At 40.4% G+C, this 19,477-nt stretch overlaps 1 protein-coding gene across 1 annotated transcript in view; it reads left to right on the top strand.

Annotated features, from left to right (window-relative positions):
- The first annotated feature begins 546 nt into the window (after positions 1-546).
- The window catches only part of tenm3 (teneurin transmembrane protein 3), a 690,209-nt gene continuing 671,278 nt past the window's right edge, over positions 547-19,477 (top strand). Inside the window, exon 1 of the mRNA XM_079656342.1 lies at positions 547-901. The gene's annotated coding sequence lies outside the window, so the exon portion shown is untranslated. The remainder of the gene's footprint in view (positions 902-19,477) is intronic.

The following is a 19,477-nucleotide window of genomic DNA, read 5'->3' on the forward strand; positions in this document are numbered from 1 at the left end:
TGCAGGTAGCCAGACAGTGGGACCTTGTGGGAAAAGTCAGCACACTTAGCACGGATAGTGCGCGCAACATGATTGCAGTGTCCAGGCAGCTTCCGTTCGAGCATATGCCTTGAGTTGTACATAGCTCCAACGATCCATCACACACACACGCACACACACGCACACACACACACACGCGCACACACACGCGCACAGACACACACACACTTTGTATTGTATGAGAGAGGTTCCAGGTTGAATTGAGGCGAATATTTGTAATGTTCAGAGGTTGTTGTGTTTAATATTCATGAGAATATTTGTCATTGTTCAAATGATAATAAACATTAGCATACATGGGCGCGGGAAGGGGGGTGCTGAGGGCGCTGCAGCACCCCCTAGCGGCAGGCAGGTGGTGCGGAGCTCCCCTGTCTGAATTATTATTTGACGGTTTTTGCTGCTCCCGCTGTGCATAATCTTTTTAATATGTAGCCAATAAATTCCACATTGTTGGTAAAATAATATTTTGGCCTGCCCCGAATGTTTTTCCTGTAGCCCCGGACAATTCTACCTCAATAATATAATACATTAACCGTGCTTTACGTGAACCTCATCAAGACACTAGAAAGGACGGCAGGACTGTAATTTCCCGTATTCAGTGAATGCAACAGAGGCAAGACACCAGACCAATCAGAGAGTTGCATGGAAATAAAAGTGTGCTTGTGTCATTCAAGCTCGCGACTCTGTGTGTGCGGAAATAGCGCATTTAGTGTGTGTGAGAGAGGGGGAGAGAGAGAGGGACCGGTGCCAGCAGCAGGGACCGTGTTGTTAGCATCTGGTTAGCTAGCTGCACTAACGGACATCCGGAGCTGTTTGTTCCACAACAAGCTGGAGGAGAGCTCTCCTCTCAGACTGAGAGGCTCAGGTGAGCTAAAGGACTCTCTGAGTGTTTAGATAGTTAACTTTAGTCTAAGTTATCTCAGTGGGTCTCAAACGGTTTGGTCAAAAATTATTCAAAAGATTATTTCCGCGGCACACCTTCGATCATTATAGTTATAAAAAAAATAAGAGAATAAAGGAAAAACAGTTATGAAATACTATATGGCAGTAAAACAAGAATACAGTTTGAAAGGGGAGTGATTTGTAAAATATCCATAAAGAAAAAGAACATCTGATTACAGTTGTGTTTCATCTTGTTGTTGAGAGATGTATCCATAGATCTCTTAATGTTGCTCTCAAAGTGCACCAGATTGATGCTTTTAACTTCAATATTTAAAAAAAATCTTCCCGGGGGAGCATCCCCCTTGACCCCCCTATAGAAGGTGAGGTCCGTTCCCCACTCGTAAAAAATAGCACTTTACCCCTGCTGCCTATATGCCGTGAGCTGATTATCGAGCCTTCATTGTAACAGTCGCGGGTGTACTGTGTGTTTGCGTGTAGGGATTTTTGTTTGTGCGTGCTCTATGGTGCCCGTAATAGTGTTCACTGGAGTCCAGCACATCAGCACCCCCACTCAAAATACCTTCCTGCGCCTCTGTTAGCATAAACCATATTTGTCCACTCATATGTTAAGAGTATTAAAAACTTGAAAAATATTCCTCTAAGGTACATTTAGAGCAGATCAAATATTTGTGATTAATTGCGATTAATCGCGATTAACTATGGACAATCATGCGATTAATCGCGATTAAATATTTTAATCGAATGACAGCCCTACTATAAACATTATTAATCGCTTCACATATTAACTGGAAATGAAAGAACACTATGTTCATATTAATTGTACATACCAATAATGCGACCAAAGGCATGGAACGTCAAGTATTAGATCGGATTGTAGTCGATAAAAACATGTGCCTGTCCTGTTCACGTGTTGCTTCCTCAAGGGGTCACATGGTACATATTTTACTCATTTCAACTACTGCCAGCAGGGGGAGACAAATCCAACGAATGAACAACAATGTCCTGATGAGGACATAACAATGTGTCGGATCCCCCTCCACCAGTCGATCCAGTGTGGGACCCAGCAAGCAAGCTGAAGGTGGCCGGTTTAAAAGTGCCCTGATGCAGCGGACCATTACTTCAATCAAAGTCACCCAGGAACTCCTCATTAACTAACCATTAACGAATCTTTCATTAATACAGTACCCCTCAGTCTGTTTACAAGTAACTAACCATCAGTTATTCAATCAAAGTAACTCATTAACTAACCATTAATGAATCATTCATTAATATAGTACCCCCCAGTCTGTTTACCAGTAACTAACCATCAGTTCTTCAATTGCAGTCACTCAGGAACTCCTCATTAACTAACAATTAACTATCTAGTCGTTCCTTATTCACTACTCAGTAAATAAGCACATTGTGTGTACCTTATTGTAAAGTGTTACAGAAAAATCAAAGAAAAGCATTTCACAAGAATGACAATCATAACTTGTGCGAACAGAACGCCAGAATCAATAACTGACGTGCCTTGAAAACAAAAAAGAATGTCCTCCAACTAACAGATTTACAACACAAAGAAATACTCAGGCAGACCATGTCGAGATAATAGAGAAACATGTTTTCCTTGTATCTGAAATGTAGTCTGGTTATATAATCTTCCAGTTAACAGAGACAGAACAATTACTAATCATCGTTCCAAAATTCTTGTCAAAGCAATTGTAGCTATGTGTAGAGTTTTCTTCTGGAATGAACGAGAATGGGGATTACACTGTAAGATGCCGTGAAATGAAACACATTTTTCTATACAGTTTATTAAATAACTGCTGATAAAAATGTAAACAATTTAAGTTCGAAGAACGTTATCAGCCAACTCAATATATGAAGTTGGCCAGTGTGCAGCCATTTTGAACAGCGCATGGGCAGCAGTGTAGGGAACGATGCCTTGCTCAGGTACGCCTCTGTAGCACTTGGTCTTGCCGGGACTTGAACTGGTGACCTTCCAGTTGCCAAGCCAAGTCCCTATCGACTTCGCCACCACCGCCAATGTGATCACATGATATACCTGCAGATCTGCTGTAAGCTACCTATCTAACGTGGCTAACCTAGTCATTCCAGATATACTAACAAACACAGACTAACTCTCTGAGACAGTTGTCCAGCTTTATAATCCTGAACGTCCCCAAGCGCTCCGTCCCAGCTGTGTGAGTCACTTTTTAGTGTTGTCCACCGTTGTTGGTGAAGATATTTCTTCATTTGCATGTACTGTATTTTGGTACATTTGTGTTTTTATATTTGCAACGTTTCTGAAAGTGCATCGTGTTTTTCCTAATGTAAGTGTGTTGGAACGCTGTAACGCTCTGGCCCTTGTCGGCCACCGTAGAAGGAGATGGCATGTAACAAAGGTCCACTGGTCAGAAACCCTAACTGTGCATGTGGTTCTTCATCTTTTGGGTTAGTTGGACTGAGAGTTGAGCAGTTGGCATGGGTAGCAATAGCTGAACTAACATAAGAGGAATACAAATGATCTATCAATGTATGTGTACACTGTGTGCACAATTATTAGGCAGTTGTATTTTTGAGGATTCATTTTAATATTAAACAACTACAGTGCTCTCGGTAAATCCAAAATGTTAATAAACCTCAAACCTTAATAATTCAGAAAGTAAAACTGAGGTTTTGGCTTTCTTAGGAGAATAGCTATGTGTGCAGAATTAGTGGGCAGCTATTAGTGTGCAGAATTATTATGCAACTAAAGGAAAGACTTTAGTGGTGAACTTTGTTCCTTCACTGTAAGTCTCTCGCTTAAGAAGAGCACACACGTTCTCAGTAGGGTTTAGGTCAGGTGAAGAAGGGTTAAGGTCAGGTGAGGAAGGGTTAAGGTCAGGTGAGAAAGGGTTAAGGTCAGGTGAGAAAGGGTTAAGGTCAGGTGAGGAAGGGTTTAGGTCAGGTGAGGAAGGGTTTAGGTCAGATGAGGAAGGGTTTAGGTCAGGTGAGGAAGGGTTTAGGTCAGATGAGGAAGGGTTTAGGTCAGGTGAGGAAGGGTTAAGGTCAGGTGAGGAAGGGTTTAGGTCAGATGAGGAAGGGTTAAGGTCAGGTGAGGAAGGGTTTAGGTCAGGTGAGAAAGGGTTAAGGTCAGGTGAGGAAGGGTTTAGGTCAGGTGAGAAAGGGTTAAGGTCAGGTGAGGAAGGGTTTAGGTCAGGTGAGGAAGGGTTTAGGTCAGATGAGGAAGGGTTTAGGTCAGGTGAGGAAGGGTTTAGGTCAGGTGAGGAAGGGTTTAGGTCAGGTGAGGAAGGGTTAAGGTCAGGTGAGGAAGGGTTTAGGTCAGATGAGGAAGGGTTTAGGTCAGATGAGGAAGGGTTTAGGTCAGGTGAGGAAGGGTTTAGGTCAGGTGAGGAAGGGTTTAGGTCAGGTGAGGAAGGGGGCCATGTCATTATACTTTCCTCTTTAAGGCCCTTACTGGTTAACCACACAGTGGAGTACTTTGATGCATGCGATGGAGCATTGTCCTTCATAAAATCATGCATCTTCTTGAAAGATGCAGACCTTTTCCTGTACCATGGATTGAAGAAAGTGTCTTCTAAAACCGGCAGTAGATTTGGGGGTTGATTTTGAGTCTATCTTCAACCCCAAAAAGGTTCATCTAGCTCATCTTTAATAATACCAGCCCATACCAGGACCCACATCCATCATGCTGTCACTGAATGGAAGTGTAGCTATGTCCCCGGTACTGATCCAGCCACGGGCAAATCCATCTGGTCCGTCAAGAGTCCCCCTCATCTCATCAGTCCAGAAAACCTTAGAAAATCTGTCTTCAGATATTTCTTGTCCCAGTCTTGACGTTTGAACTCATGTGTCTTGTTCCGTGGTGGTTTCAGCCTCCCTCACCTTGGCCATGTCTCTGAACACCTGAGACTTCTGGGCCCTCAGGTAGGTCACAGTTCTGGAATATGACAGCACTGGAGGATAATGGCTTCCTGGTGGCCTCACGTTTGATTCTTCTCGGATCTTTGGCAATTAATTTGCATATTTTTGTCTCAACACATTTCTTGCAACCCTGTTGACTATTTTCAATTACACTTTTGGTTCTGTCACACCCCAATATCGTAGGAATTTCAAGAGTGCTACATCGCTCTGAAAGACTTTGCAATTTTTTACTTTTCAGAGTAAGTTAAAAAGAAATGTAGGCTAATTTTACCTGAGGAAAATAAGCTGCCTAATAATCATGCACACCTGGACATAGGGTGTCGTTCTCCTTAGGCCGCACCCTACCTAATTTACACATCACCTAATATGCTAAAATCTCTCTCTATATATATTTATATGAAATAAGTTATGTCACCTGTTTGTTCAAGAGAAGGGGGCATCTTAGCACATTCACACACACAGTTACCTTTGTTGTCAACTTAGTGTGATCTCAATATGCTAAACACACACACACACACACACACACACACACACACACACACACACACACACACACACACACACAAACACAAACACACAGCAAATCCTTTCTCCCCTGCAACATTTATGCAACAGAAATAACCTTTGCCTGAACTCTGCAGTAAAATGTGTGTGTGTATGTGTGTGTGTTTCTGTGTGTGTGTTGTACAAAGTGCCCTCCACAGCCGAGTCATGTCTCTTGAACCTCCCCGGCCAGCCAATGGGAGACAGAATGTCCCCCATCCATTATTGAGCTGCAGAAAGAAAAAGAGGGTGATGGAGAGATGGTTGAAGAATAAGGGAGGGAAGGAAGTAAGTAGCAAGAGACATTGAAAAATAAAAAACAAAACGACATAGGAGAGTAGGGGGGGGTAAAGAAATAAGGATGGATGAATGGATGGAGTGAGAGAAGAGAAGGCAATATAAATGTAGAGGGAGAGCGAGGTGTGACTCATAAGAAGAGTGTTTAATTCATGGTTTGGGTGAGAAAAACAACAGTTTAAATATTAACATCTGTATGAATGTTTTTGACTTGACCTCATCACTCATGCACACTCAGGTCATTGTAAAGTAGACTGTTAAAAGCTGGAGGCAAACAGTGCAGAAACGACATTCCAGAATGAATAAAGACCTGTTTATTCATCGGGGGGGAAGCAAAGTGCAACAAACACACCAGACACATGTGCTTCAAGATGGTTAAAGAGTTTTATGAGACCACTAAGTGAGGGTCAGACAAACAGTGTGTCACATCTCTTACGTTTTTAAACCTAAGTTATTGCTGGCAACCTCTTTAAATGAAGGACCCCTGTAATATGTGGATTGGAGTGCATCTAAAAAATATGTTTACAGATTTACAAAAGATCAAGAAAAGTTACACAGAAAAAAAGTATAGAAATATCAGAAGAAATGAAAAAATAATATGAAAGCATATTCGTATATAAAAAGTGTTTTTGCATCTTGAGAAAAGCAGTAAATTCACCTGATCGACCATCTGTTCCCAACACTTCCCCTGATTTTACACAACAGATTATCATTTGTTGTGATCATCAACAACATGACCACAATTATAATCTGTGTATGTGTTCAGAGCACCAGACAGCAGCACTGACATGTGCTGGATTCCCAATGATAGACTCTTTCAAATCAAGCAAATATGTTTTCTTATCCCTACAAATTAAAATAAATCATATAAATAAAGAACTTGTTTTTGTTTTTTTACAAACACTTCAAGCAATAGTGTTTTTCTGTTTAGCACTGAAGCACAAAGGCTACAGTAAACATAATCATTCAATTTTCAATTTTCATTTTTCTTTTTCAATTTTCATCCAACAAAGTTCCTCTTTTTTCATAACCTTTTTGTAACGGTATATCAACAGTGTTTTCCAAAGAAGGAGTTTTTTCTTTCTTCCTCAATGCAATTTTTGTATGTTAACACCCAAAATGTATGAGAATTTCATGATCTCAATGAAAATAATGATAGTCATTTTGAGGATTTTGAACACATCAAAAAACAATGCTGCATTTCATCAATACAGCTGTCGCTACTATTATGACGTGAGGTAAAAAGATGACATATAATGTCTGTCCTGTGGACTATAAAGCCTTGAGGCTTCAAATGACTTAATGAAAACTGTTCTTTAATATTTATTGAAGTCCTCAGGAGGAAAGGACAGAATGCCCTGGTGCTGGTGAAGTAAAGCCGGCAGAGGAAACGTTGGAGAGCTATAGTGCGTCTGAAAAAATGAAAGAAAAGCATCCAAGGACTGATAAGCTTAAGCAATGTAACGTGAAACACATTTGGCCAGTTATGATGCTTTCAGAAATGTGAACAGAACAACTTTAGAAAATAGCAGAAATTCAAACAAAAACAGGCATGTGATTAGATAAAACAAAAAGCCCTATTTTACTTTTACTATCTGTCATAAAAAAAGAGTTTGTTCAATTAAGACGATCCTATTGATTGATATGATGAAGGGTGAATAGAGAAGCAATGTGATGCGTTACTTACTCAACGTCTTTCTTACAAACCCGTGCACAGCCAGAGTTACTTCTTAGTGCATGAGTGTGAACAGGGTTTAAAGTAGGACAATGCTTATATCAGTCATAAGTGTGATGTCATTTAATGCACATTTTCAGTGTCCATATACACAGGTCTGTCAATCTTAACTCATTAACGCTAACAATTTCTCTGGAAACCTCAACGGATAAAAAATAAATTGTCACATTTCCAACTTTGACCCGATGTTGCCTGTCATTCCAGTACAGACATTAACATGAATTGAAAATTCATTGCATTGACATCAGTAGGAAGCATCACTACCGGCTGTAGCGCTCACCTGATCCATGATCAATGTTCTGCACTCGTCTTTAGGTGTGGCTGAAACGGACCATGAGCAGAAGTTTCCAGACTTTATGCCTATAATTCAGAAATCATGTAATAAACACTCTGTTTTCTCTTACCAGCTTGTCATGCATTTATATATTACAACACCACACATGTATTTGTATATCCCCCCCAAAATACATATACATTTATATTTATTTCAAATGTCACCGATACACCATCACAGATTATTATTGTGATTAATTCCATGACATTTATTATCGATTGACAGCACTAGCAAATATATGGAAATATTATAAGACCTTTTTTCAATGTTAGACCCTTGCATATTAGGTATATTCTCTGATCTTTGTTATTGCTGATGTGCTAAATGCTTATTCTTTGTTAAATCTTATCTGCCTCTGTATTGCAACTCCGGCCAGAGGCTAGGTAGTTTGTTTTGATCACTTAGTAAGGAGAATGGAGAAAAATACGACTTCAATGCACCACAAACTATCTGTGATTCCCGTTGATCCCACCTTTACCAGAGCAACTGACGCACCTCAGTAACAGAGGGTGAACATGTAGAATAAACAACACAATGAGAACATATTGTGAGAAGATGCATTTCTTTCTGCATAGTAAAAACTCCACTGAGAGGTGCTTCTTCATTTTGCTGAACATTACTGGGAGAATAATATAAATACAAATACTTGAAATGAGTATTTTTCCACCGTGCACCTGCACTTTTACAGCCGTGGAAGTATCTCTGTGTTCAGCATATAAATGAAAGTGTCAATGTGTGTGTGTGTCTGTGTGTGTTTGGAGAGTGTTTGCACATACATACAGTATGCTGTGTGTCTACATTTCAGCTCAGTCGTGAAAGAGTGATTGTTAAGCGATCGCAGTGATAAATGCACATATTCCAGCCACATGTCAAAGGAATAAATCAAGCATGCTGTTACACTGCCTATGATGAATGACACATCACATGTAGAAATGCAGATCTGAGCAGAATGGCTTCATATAGAAACCAAACTGTGAGTTACATAGAGAGGCTGTGAGGAGTGAGGAGAGGGAGATACATATATATACTGTATCTCTGTTTAAGCCAGCTGTGCTTTTGATCAAGTTCCCCTCTTAAGATGGGAGAAGAGTAATACTTTCACAACATAAAATGTTACTGCTGTCCGCCAAATAAAGTAACTTATTTTGTAGACAAAACCAAACCATGTCTTTGAAGTATAATAACTCATATTTTCGTCAATTTTGTTGCCAAATGATTTAGCAATAAAAACCCATTTATCCTTTGTTGATGCCTTATGTTAAATAGTGTTACAATTGAGCTGTACATTTTCTTATAATAATACTTTAATGAAAATACGAATTTAGAATGTGTATTTGTTTTGATTGTGTCTACTTGTGTTGTTCTTAACAGATATGGATTGTTCTCATCATAACAAAAGATAGAAATGCATTAGATAAATCCTTCTTGAAACAGTTGAGCAGGCTAACTTCTGCATTATTGTGAAGGAAATAGAAAGGGTACTAAAACATGAAATGAATACTGTGCAATATATTTTAATATATGTGTTTAAGAAGTACAATATAAGACAAGCACAGGTTTGATGTGTGGGCCTTATTCCATTAGAATTTGCTGCTGCCAATTAAACATAGACCGTGTTCGCCGTAGTTTGGACAACCCTTTTTTAAATGCTGCCCACATCGGGGCAGATGAAGCAACAGCTTCAGCGTGTCTCCGCGCGTGTGTGTGTTTTATTTTTAAGTGTCAAGGACTGAGATTGCAGTGTGCAGGCAGACCATTGATGCATGTCCAAACCTTGGCCACTATCTCTCTGCTCTCTCTCTCTCACACACACACACACACACACACACACACACACACACACACACACACACACACACACACACACACACACACACACACACACACACACACACACACACAGACACACACACACACACACACACACACACACACACACACACACACTGCATGGGGAAAATAGTACCTTATTCGTGCATTACTGTACATGAAAATGCTCTGCTTTATTAAACGTGGGTCATTGTTTTTTGTTTGAGGAAATGCATTTAGTTTGTTTGAACCCGCAAAACAATGGAAAGTGCGTGCAGGCTTTAACACATCCTGACATTAAAACACTCAAAACACCTTAAGGTTAGTGAAAAATAGAGCTTTCTGATTCATGTTTTTTTTATTAAAACTAAAAAAGAAAAAATATTTTTCCATGTCAAATAACTTTGAACCATCTCAGAACAAAGTGCTTTGACTGTAAAAACTGGTATTGGTGTGTTTTAAGCAGCACAACGAATACAGTATATCAGATTATTAGCTGAGCATTTAGCGGAGTCTTTGTGACATGGGTTTAGCTCCTAACAAAATAGAATATGCTTGTAAAAAGAAGTTTAGTCACAAAGTTATCATTCAACTGATTCTCACTGCCGGGCCTGAATCTGCACACTCTGCTTTGTGCATTTTAAACACCAACGTCTTCATTCAATCATTCTAAAGTGAGTGTGAATAAGAACACCTCAAAAGTCAATATTGTTTATCAGAAATACTTTTCTCATCAGCGCGGTAAAAAAAATAATTTCCTTCTTTCGTTCTTACTATTTCTATAATAATAATCTGTCTGCATTTATAACCCATCAGCGTCAAGAGGCAGTGGAAGACACACACGCACACACACATAGACAAACACACACACACACACACACACACACACACACACACACACACACACACACACACACCCACACACACACACACACACACACACACACACACACACACACACACACACACACACTCACACACACACACACACAGACCAGTGATACATGATCTGTTTCTAATGTGATTTTTGGAGATTAGATGACGGAAAATGCCAGAAACACACACGCTCTTGATTCCAACCCCCCTTGCAGTAACATCTGTGTTTATGAGTGTGTATGTATCTGTGTGTGTGTGTGTGTGTGTGTGTGTGTGTGTGTGTGTGTGTGTGTGTGTGTGTGTTTGTGTGTGTGTTTGCGAGCCCTTGACGTTGATGGTTTACAAACGCAGACGAATGATCGGCGAATGACAATTCCCGTAATCGTTAGCCCTCAATCCCCCACACACCCCCACCCTCTGGCAATAGATCAGTGTGTGTGTGTGTGTGTGTGTGTGTGTGTGTGTGTGTGTGTGTGTGTGTGTGTGTGTGTGTGTGTGTGTGTGTGTGTGTGTGTGTGTGTGTGTGTGTGTGTGTGTGTGTGTGTGTGTGTGTGTGTGTGTGTGTGTGTGTGCTATCCATCAAGGGATAGTGGAAAGAGGGGGAGTCCCAAGTGTCACATTTGTCTGGGAGGAGAGAGAGGGAGACAGACGGAGGAAGATGGTGTTTCAGAGTCTCTCCTCTGTTAGCTTTGTGATTCCTTATCTCTTTTGGCATCATGGTAAGTGCTCCATCGCCACAAACTGAACACAATGAAGCCTGCGTCGTCATGCCAAACCAAACACAAACAGCCACGGCATGTTTCCAGCTCAGACGTGTGTATGGCATCACTCAGACTGGCAGCAACTTTATTCTTTCTATTTATTTATTTTTACAACACTCTAATAACCAGTGATGAAAAACCTATTAAATGTTTCAGTTACTCAGTAAATATCAACTACAATGTTGGTTCTGTTAATAAAATGCTTGTTTCTATTGAATCATTTCTATATAATAATACCATTTAAGCAGTTTTTCACACAAAATTATTATTGCTATTCATCTACACATAACTACGTGATTAAATGATTCCTGATTATTCCAACAAGATCTTAAATTACCTAAACCTTACTGAGTTTCAATTCATTACTCCCTACTTTGTTCTCAAATATATGACAGGTTAAATGCTACATTTTGTAGTTCTTTCAAGATATGCAGTGGAACATATTTCAGGGACCTTTAATGAAGTGATTTCCTACGGCATTACATCGACATTGCATCTCCTTAAATGTCCCGGTGAACTCTTCATTAGAAATGTTGCATTTATTTAGCACAAGGCTGGATGTGTTAGTATCATACATCAGATCTCAGCCTCAAAGCAGCCTTAACTGCAGGTGCAGCTACATTCATTCCTCAAACATAATTTAGTGGTTCAGTAAAAAAAAATGTATCTTATTTCATGCAAAAAAGAAATGACATATATAAAAGAGTAAAATGTTCAATTTTAAAAGTAAAAAATGTAATCACATTTACAGTTCCGAATAAATAAAGTTAGTTGTACTAGATAGGTTTGCCGCTAATTTTAACTTTATTATATAATACAATAATGACTTGGTGACTGGTTTGAGGTCATTCAATTACAATGAAGAACACATATTAACCAACAGCACATGAATTAAACAATACAATGCAACCACACTCTCTGTCCTTACGAAGAGCAACCCAAAATGTGCAATATAATGCCAAAACTATTCTGATCATGTTTTTTAAAAATTCTTCATAATATCATGTTTTGTTCCTGACTGAAACAGTTCCATACATTGACTTGTTAGTATGGAACTTCTCTCAAATAGCAGTATTGTGTCTGAATTCAACCCTTTGAATGTAAGTATGAATTCAATTTAAAAACAATTATATTTTTAGAAAGAAAGGTACTTTTCTTTATAAAGAAGAACATTTTAACGGCCTAGCCAACTGACTGAAGATGAAAAGCTGTAGCCAAATCCACCAAATGATTCATGAATTAATACAGATTAACATTTCATGATAACATTATAATAATTATGAATCTTCTGTCAAAGATGGAGAATCTCAAATTCATAGGTGTTGTTCAGAAGACTCTGTGTTCCACTTCATCACTTTAATCTCTCATGCTCTCTCTCTCTCTTTGTCTCTCTCCCACAGACACACACACACACACACACACACACACACACACACACACACACACACACACACACACACACACACACGTGCACGCACACACACACACACACACGCACACGCACACACACATGCACAGAGGACGCAATAACAATCAAATCCCTCCCTCCCCAGTTGTCCCTGACCCCCCCTTCCACCACCACCTTTTACCCATCCCTCCTCTCATCTCTGTCCATCTCATTTTATGAGTGTCTGGGGAGTTTGTTTGTGTGTGTGTGTGTGTGTGTGTGTGTGTGTGTGTGTGTGTGTGTGTGTGTGTGTGTGTGTGTGTGTGTGTGTGTGTGTGTGTGTGTGTGTGTGTGTGTGTGTGTGTGTGTGTGTGTGTGTGTGTGTGTGTGTGTGTGTGTGTGTGTGTGTGTGTGTGTGTGTGTGTGTGTGTCACAGGATGTAGCGTGTATGCCCGCACGAGGGCCTAGGGTGTGTGTGTGTGTGTGTGTGTGTGTGTGTGTGTGTGTGTGTGTGTGTGTGTGTGTGTGTGTGTGTGTGTGTGTGTGTGTGTGTGTGTGTGTGTGTGTGTGTGTGTGTGTGTGTGTGTGTGTGTGTGTGTGTGTGTGTGTGTGTGTGTGTGTGTGTGTGTGTGTGTGTGTGTGTGTGTGTGTGTGTGTGTGTGTGTAACTCTAGTGGAAAATGGCTGCCTGTCACATTAGTGGTTTGATGGGCTAAAAAATCACTTCAGTAATCACATTCAAACGGCCGGCCGGTCATGTTAACCTCTTTATTTAGAGGTATGGATGGATTTTAGGATGGATGCAGAGATGGACGGATGGAAAGAGGAGGAGAGGCAGCTGCTGGTCCCATTACATGTAGCAGTTCATTCACTCTTTACTATTATTATTATTATTATTATTATTATTATTATAGGTTTCTAAGATTTTCAAACACCTGAAGTTTCTTCTAAAATCTCTGTTATGTATTTATGTTTTCTAAAATGTTTTAGATCTGACTCCTTTTCATTGTCTGTCTGGCAGAGTCATTTACTTTAGCAGCCCACCATGACGTTCCTCTACAACATGGCCTACACGATTTTCCATCATCTCACTTAATATCTCCTATTTTCTATGTGTTGTGTTTTATTGTCCTTAAGTTCATAACATGATTGTTGTTTTTGTTTATTTATGTTATATTATTTACGTTTCCGTTCATCCATTCATTCGTTCTCCAAGTATTCTGCTGTTCAGGGTCACATGGGCCTCCAGCTTATCCCAGCATGCATCGTGTCTCACTCAAACACATATACACTCCCAGTCAGATGCAATTTCAAACCAAATGTTACACGTAGTCCCCAAGTCCCCAGCAATATACAAGATTAAAAAACTTGATTTGACGCACATCTCTCAATACTGTAGATAAAATGAAGTTCATACCAACAGATATGTCTTCATCAATGACAGTCATGTTAGGCATCAAGTATCTGAGGTCACTGAAAAAGTATACAAATAACATCTTGGCCTTGTTTTGAAAGTCATGGTCACCAAGACTATATCAGATGACATTTTAAAGATGTTTCTTACTTTCATTGATGACATGAGTTACACCATTTTAAACCTAGTGAACAGGGACACTTGACCAGTTTCTTTATAGACCTGGTAACCATAGAAAGAATATCTAAGACTAGTATTATAATTCTCCTCCATTCAGTTCCCTCAGCTGGCTCCACCTCGCTGCTAAACATCGTTTTCTTGGCTTCATTTCCAGTTTGGTGAGGCAAGCGTGGGACATTCCTGGAAAACTTCTACTACAGCTGTTTCCAACGTCTATTCCTGCATGGGTATAAGAACTTCACCGTTACTTTTACAAGTAGATAGATTTGACACATCCCTCCTCTCATCTCTCTTATAGTTTTTAAAAGTTCGTCCAGTGCTGATTAACTTCCGGACGAGAACATTTGAGTGATACAAGCAGTGCCTCGGGGCCAAAGGTCAACATTGTTGGGGTTTCTGATGTAGCCAGTGGATATCTGCACCAAGACTTCCTCTTCTGTGCGCCGGTCGATTGTTAACTGTCTGAATTTAGCTTTACATGTGAGCCTGAGAAAGAGCCTCTCTGAGTCTCCACGCAGACTTTTTAGGCTTCTGACAGAAACATCTTTACAATACAATACAGCTTTATTTATAAAGCACTTTAAAACCTGCGTTAAAGAAGTTCCAGGTTGCTAAAGACCCAAGGTTTATTTGGAAAGACTCATATGCAAAACAACCCTCTTTTTTATTTATTTATCTTCTTAAAAAGGTATTGTTTTGTTTTCCTCATGGATTTACTTTACTTTGTGGTCAAGGCAGTGCTTAATTTGTAAATCATAAGGTGCCGGAACGCAAAGTACATATGACAGCTCAGGGATGACGAGACGCGTACAGGTCCCGGAACGTATACAGAAAAGGTGCTGAAAACAACATGAAAATGTCCACTTGCAACGCTGTGGGACTTACAAGCCTCAATTTCAAATAGTATCCATGGTATAAATGTTATGACGATAATTTATAATTGTTTAGGCTAGTACGCACAACATAGGCAAATGCCCACATCACCACAGGTGGGACTTCAGTATACAGCCAGCAATTAATTTCTCAACAGGTTTAACGTGTAAAAAAAATATTTATTAGGCCTATTCAAAGATTGCCACGGCGGCCTATTAATAGACAGTATGTTTGCTCACCATATTTAGTTGTTTAAAACACCCCACATCACGAGCATGTCCGGATTGTCCTCTATCTCTTTTTTTCTGCTTTTACTGCGTGTGTCTGTGGCAGTTCTGTGTCCTTTGGCCACCCAGGACCTCACGTACGGGACTGGATTGAATTTAGCCAGGGGGGGTCCAACCAGATTTAGGAAGAGTAAAGATGACATGGTAGATGTGAGCAAAGAGCTACGGTTGGGAGTGCAAATCAAGTTCATTTGAGAAAATCCGCGCTCACATTCAGCACTTGCAATGGGAATGCTGTTGACAGCAACAAGTAACTCCATCAGCTCATCGGGGGTGTCTTTACCATCTGAGTCTCTGTACGTTCTGTAGGCCCGTATGACTGCGCGCGGGTTGGCAATGTTGAAGCGCTGACACAGTGACTCGACCTCAGTCTCTACATACAGCGCACAGGTCTGCGTCCTCGGGCCAGTATTGTGCGTAAAGCACCTTCAACTCCTCAATGAACTTGTTATATCCAGTTTTATCTGGCATCCGGCCTCCTTGAGATAACATACGGTCCTCCAAGTTCTTGGCCACAGTTAGAAAAAACTGACCTGTCGCTGGACGTCCCACACTCTTCTACGCTCAATGCGCTCTCCTCTCCTACTGAATCTTCCTGCTGTAAGCCAGCTGATGTCGCGGTTCCGCTCGCCTCTTGCTCCGGCTGTTGTACCGGGCTAGTTGATGCCAGGGTACCCACCCGTTGCTGTTGGTGGTCCACCTGGCTGACGGTAGCTGGCTCCTGTTCCGGCTGGCGGTGAACCTGACCCGCTGCCCGGGCTTGGCTAGCTGTCGGTTAGCTAGCTGGCTAGCTGTTGCGGCGCTAACCTCCTCCTGGTTTTGACCATCAACATGACCGCTGCAGCTGCCCTCGTCGCTGCTTGTGGAGGCTTTTCTGACTCGTTTTGAAGTGTCTATTACCTCTTCCTTCTTTTTGAAGAAAGACAGTAAATGTAACTTTCTTTTTGACATGCTTGCATTGAATCACCGTTTCTTCCTCTCTGCGACGTGCTCCTCATGTGGTGAATTTCAAAAGTGAAAGACGTTTGTCCGTTGGTCCAGCTTTTCAGTGCGTCAACACAGATCTCCGACTCTTTCAAATCTTAATCTTAATAAACGACATGAAATTCTTGGGATTTTTTCTGTAAATTAATATCTGCATATTTTATTTTATTTAACCATTTTTTTTTTTTTTTTTTTGTGAGAGGTACCGGATCTGCCCAAATAGGTGCCGGAACACAGGGTGGCCAAAATGAAGAGGTGCCGGATCCTGTTCCGGCAGGATCCGGCTCAAATTAACCACTGAGTCAAGGTATCTTTTATAAAAGTACTAGGGTTGCCACCCTCTTGCAGAGAGCTGCACAGTAGAGTCAAAAGTATAGTGTGTGTCCTTTTGTGTGTGTGTGTCCAGTCCAGTAACTCCATATTCAGCCTTCAGTGTCTGTCCGGACTGAATATGTAACAAGACAAGAAACCACAATCGCTGGGGACGCCACTGCTGTCCCTGTCACTCTGTTTGTCACACACACACACACACACACACACACACACACACACACACACACACACACACACACACACACACACACACACACACACACACACACACACACACACACACACACACACACATAAACACACACACACACACACACTGATAAATCCTGTCAGTCTCTCAGGGGTCAGGGGCAGGGACACTTTTCCTCTCCCCTGGTATATTCACAATAGAGGACACGTTGAGTGGCGACTCTCCGTTCCTCTCGAGTCACCACTTGTGTTTGTCATCTCTTTTTCTTGCAGTTCATTTATTCTCCCTCTGTTTCCATTGCTCTTTTTTAACACATTGTCTTTGTACCTGTGTTTTTAGTAAGTAAGTACTTCATTAATAACCTGAACCCAGCGTTACCTTGGTTAGTCTGGATATAACTGTGAAAAAAAATACAGTAAATAATAATAATAATAATAATAATAGTAATAATAATAATAATATAAATAATAGTAGTACGGAGCACTTGAGGGTTCATAGAGAGAAAAAATAAATAAAACGAGGCCACGTTTTATTAATTTTTGCGCACAAGATGTCATTTGTGGCCTCAATTTAAATTAAACGAGGCCACACTTTATTAATTTGTGTGCACGATATACTTTCTTGTTCGCACAAGATTATCGTTACCAGTGCGCCGAGTAGGAAGTGGAGCGCACAGGAGGAGACAACCGTTTCATTGCAGACTGTTATATTTATGTGGGGAAATGGCAGTGCATAAATTATTTGAGATATATTCCAAACTTGAACTTCATTTTAGGGACATTTCGGCCAGGTCGTGTAGAGCTATTTGTTTAAGCACCAGATTCGAACAGGAGAGTCTGTGAACCAGTCTGCTTTGATCTATGAATTAATGTCTGTGACTCTCACAGTATCTGCTATCTGCGCGCAGATATCTGTGTCTTTTATGCAGCGCCTTCACTGTGTTTACCTTCATTAGAACAGCTGAATAGAGATTGAGGATGCTACGTTTTAGCCACAAACAGACACAGACACGCACACACACACGCACACACACACACACACACACACACACACACACACACACACACACACACACACACACACACACACACACACACACACACACACACACACACACACACACTCACATCGATTATTCCCCCTATTACTCGTTTTATGAAGGATATGTCCGGTCACCAGGGACTGGGTAAATGTGTAAATTACCCAATTTGTGTTCTGTGAAACTGAAAAGGATATGACATTGTTTTTGTTACTTTCGTTGCAGTTGTATGTCTTAAATGTAATTTAGGTTAACTTCCTGTTTTATTTAGAGGCTTTTATTTAGAGGATTTTATTTTGAAGGCGAGTTTATGCTGTTTACAGGAAGTTGTTTTTGCTCTGGACACGTGAAACACATGATGTGAGTGTATGTTTTTGCTCTGCTCAGGGGGGTATACTACGAAGCAGGATTTTTCGCTTAGCCGGCTAACTTCAGGGAAAACTCTGGGTTTCCGGTCCTACGAAGCTGGTTCTCTTTTTAGCAGGCTAGATCTCCATGGTAACTTATGCTGTGCGGCTAACCTGGTCCGGACCAGAGGCCTGTACTACAAAGCTGGATTTTCCTAACCTGGATATGTTTGAGTTAGCCGGTTGGCCCAATCCAAAACATACGCGCTGTTGCTAAACTGTACTACGACGGTGGTTATCAAGTGGATCGCTCAAGCCAGCCGTGCCCTATCTAGTTAGGTGCGCGTTCACATGAAAGGGGTGGTATTTGGAGCATTCAACCAATCACAAACATGGAGAAGTGTACTGAAAGCGCAGCATCATACTTCCTGAATGAAAAGTCATCTATAATATTTGACAAATATGAAGAAGTTAAACTTTAAACATCCATGACTTAAACACTTTATCCAGGATAAAAGCCAGATATCTACATAAAATAATACTTCTGCATACAGTATGTGACACTGTGAGTGTTGCACGACCAGATACGGCTCAGCTGACTCAGATAAGGAAATATATGATACATTATGATGTGATATGCCGCGGACTGTACATAAAGTTTCTTTGATCCAGAAACTTATGTTGTGGAAGATATTTAAGTAAGCTTTCTTAAAGCTAATGTTATAATAGTCAGATTGCTCGGAAGATGGGAGGTGATATTCTATTAATGTTCACGTTCACACAGTCGGTGTGCAACGGCAGCTTTTCTGCATTTCCTTTCTCCTGTAATATGCCCAAGCTTTCCCTGAAGTTAGCCGGCTAAGTGAAAATACAGCTTCGTAGTACAGGACTCAGGGCTCCGTATAGTAGTAATAACAATAATAATAATAATAATAATAATAATAATAATAATAATAATAATACAATCTATAATAAAAATAAAACAATAATAATAATATGTATTTATTTAAAGCGCGCTATTTAAACAGAGAGTTAAAATGACTTTAATGTACCTTTAGTTAAATGACTTTTTATTTAGTTATGTTTTTTATTCATTGTGAATGTATTTATTTCTGTAACAGATTCTAACCCCAACAACAGCGACTGACCTGTATCATGAGTGTCTGCTTGTCTGTTATTTATTCTGTTATTTCTTGTGTTTGCTGAGCTGAGGACAAATTTCCACCCCAGTGGACAATAAAGAT

The sequence above is a fragment of the Notothenia rossii genome (genome assembly GCF_949606895.1).
Source record: "Notothenia rossii genome assembly, chromosome: 1".
Classification (NCBI taxonomy): Eukaryota; Metazoa; Chordata; class Actinopteri; order Perciformes; family Nototheniidae; genus Notothenia; species Notothenia rossii.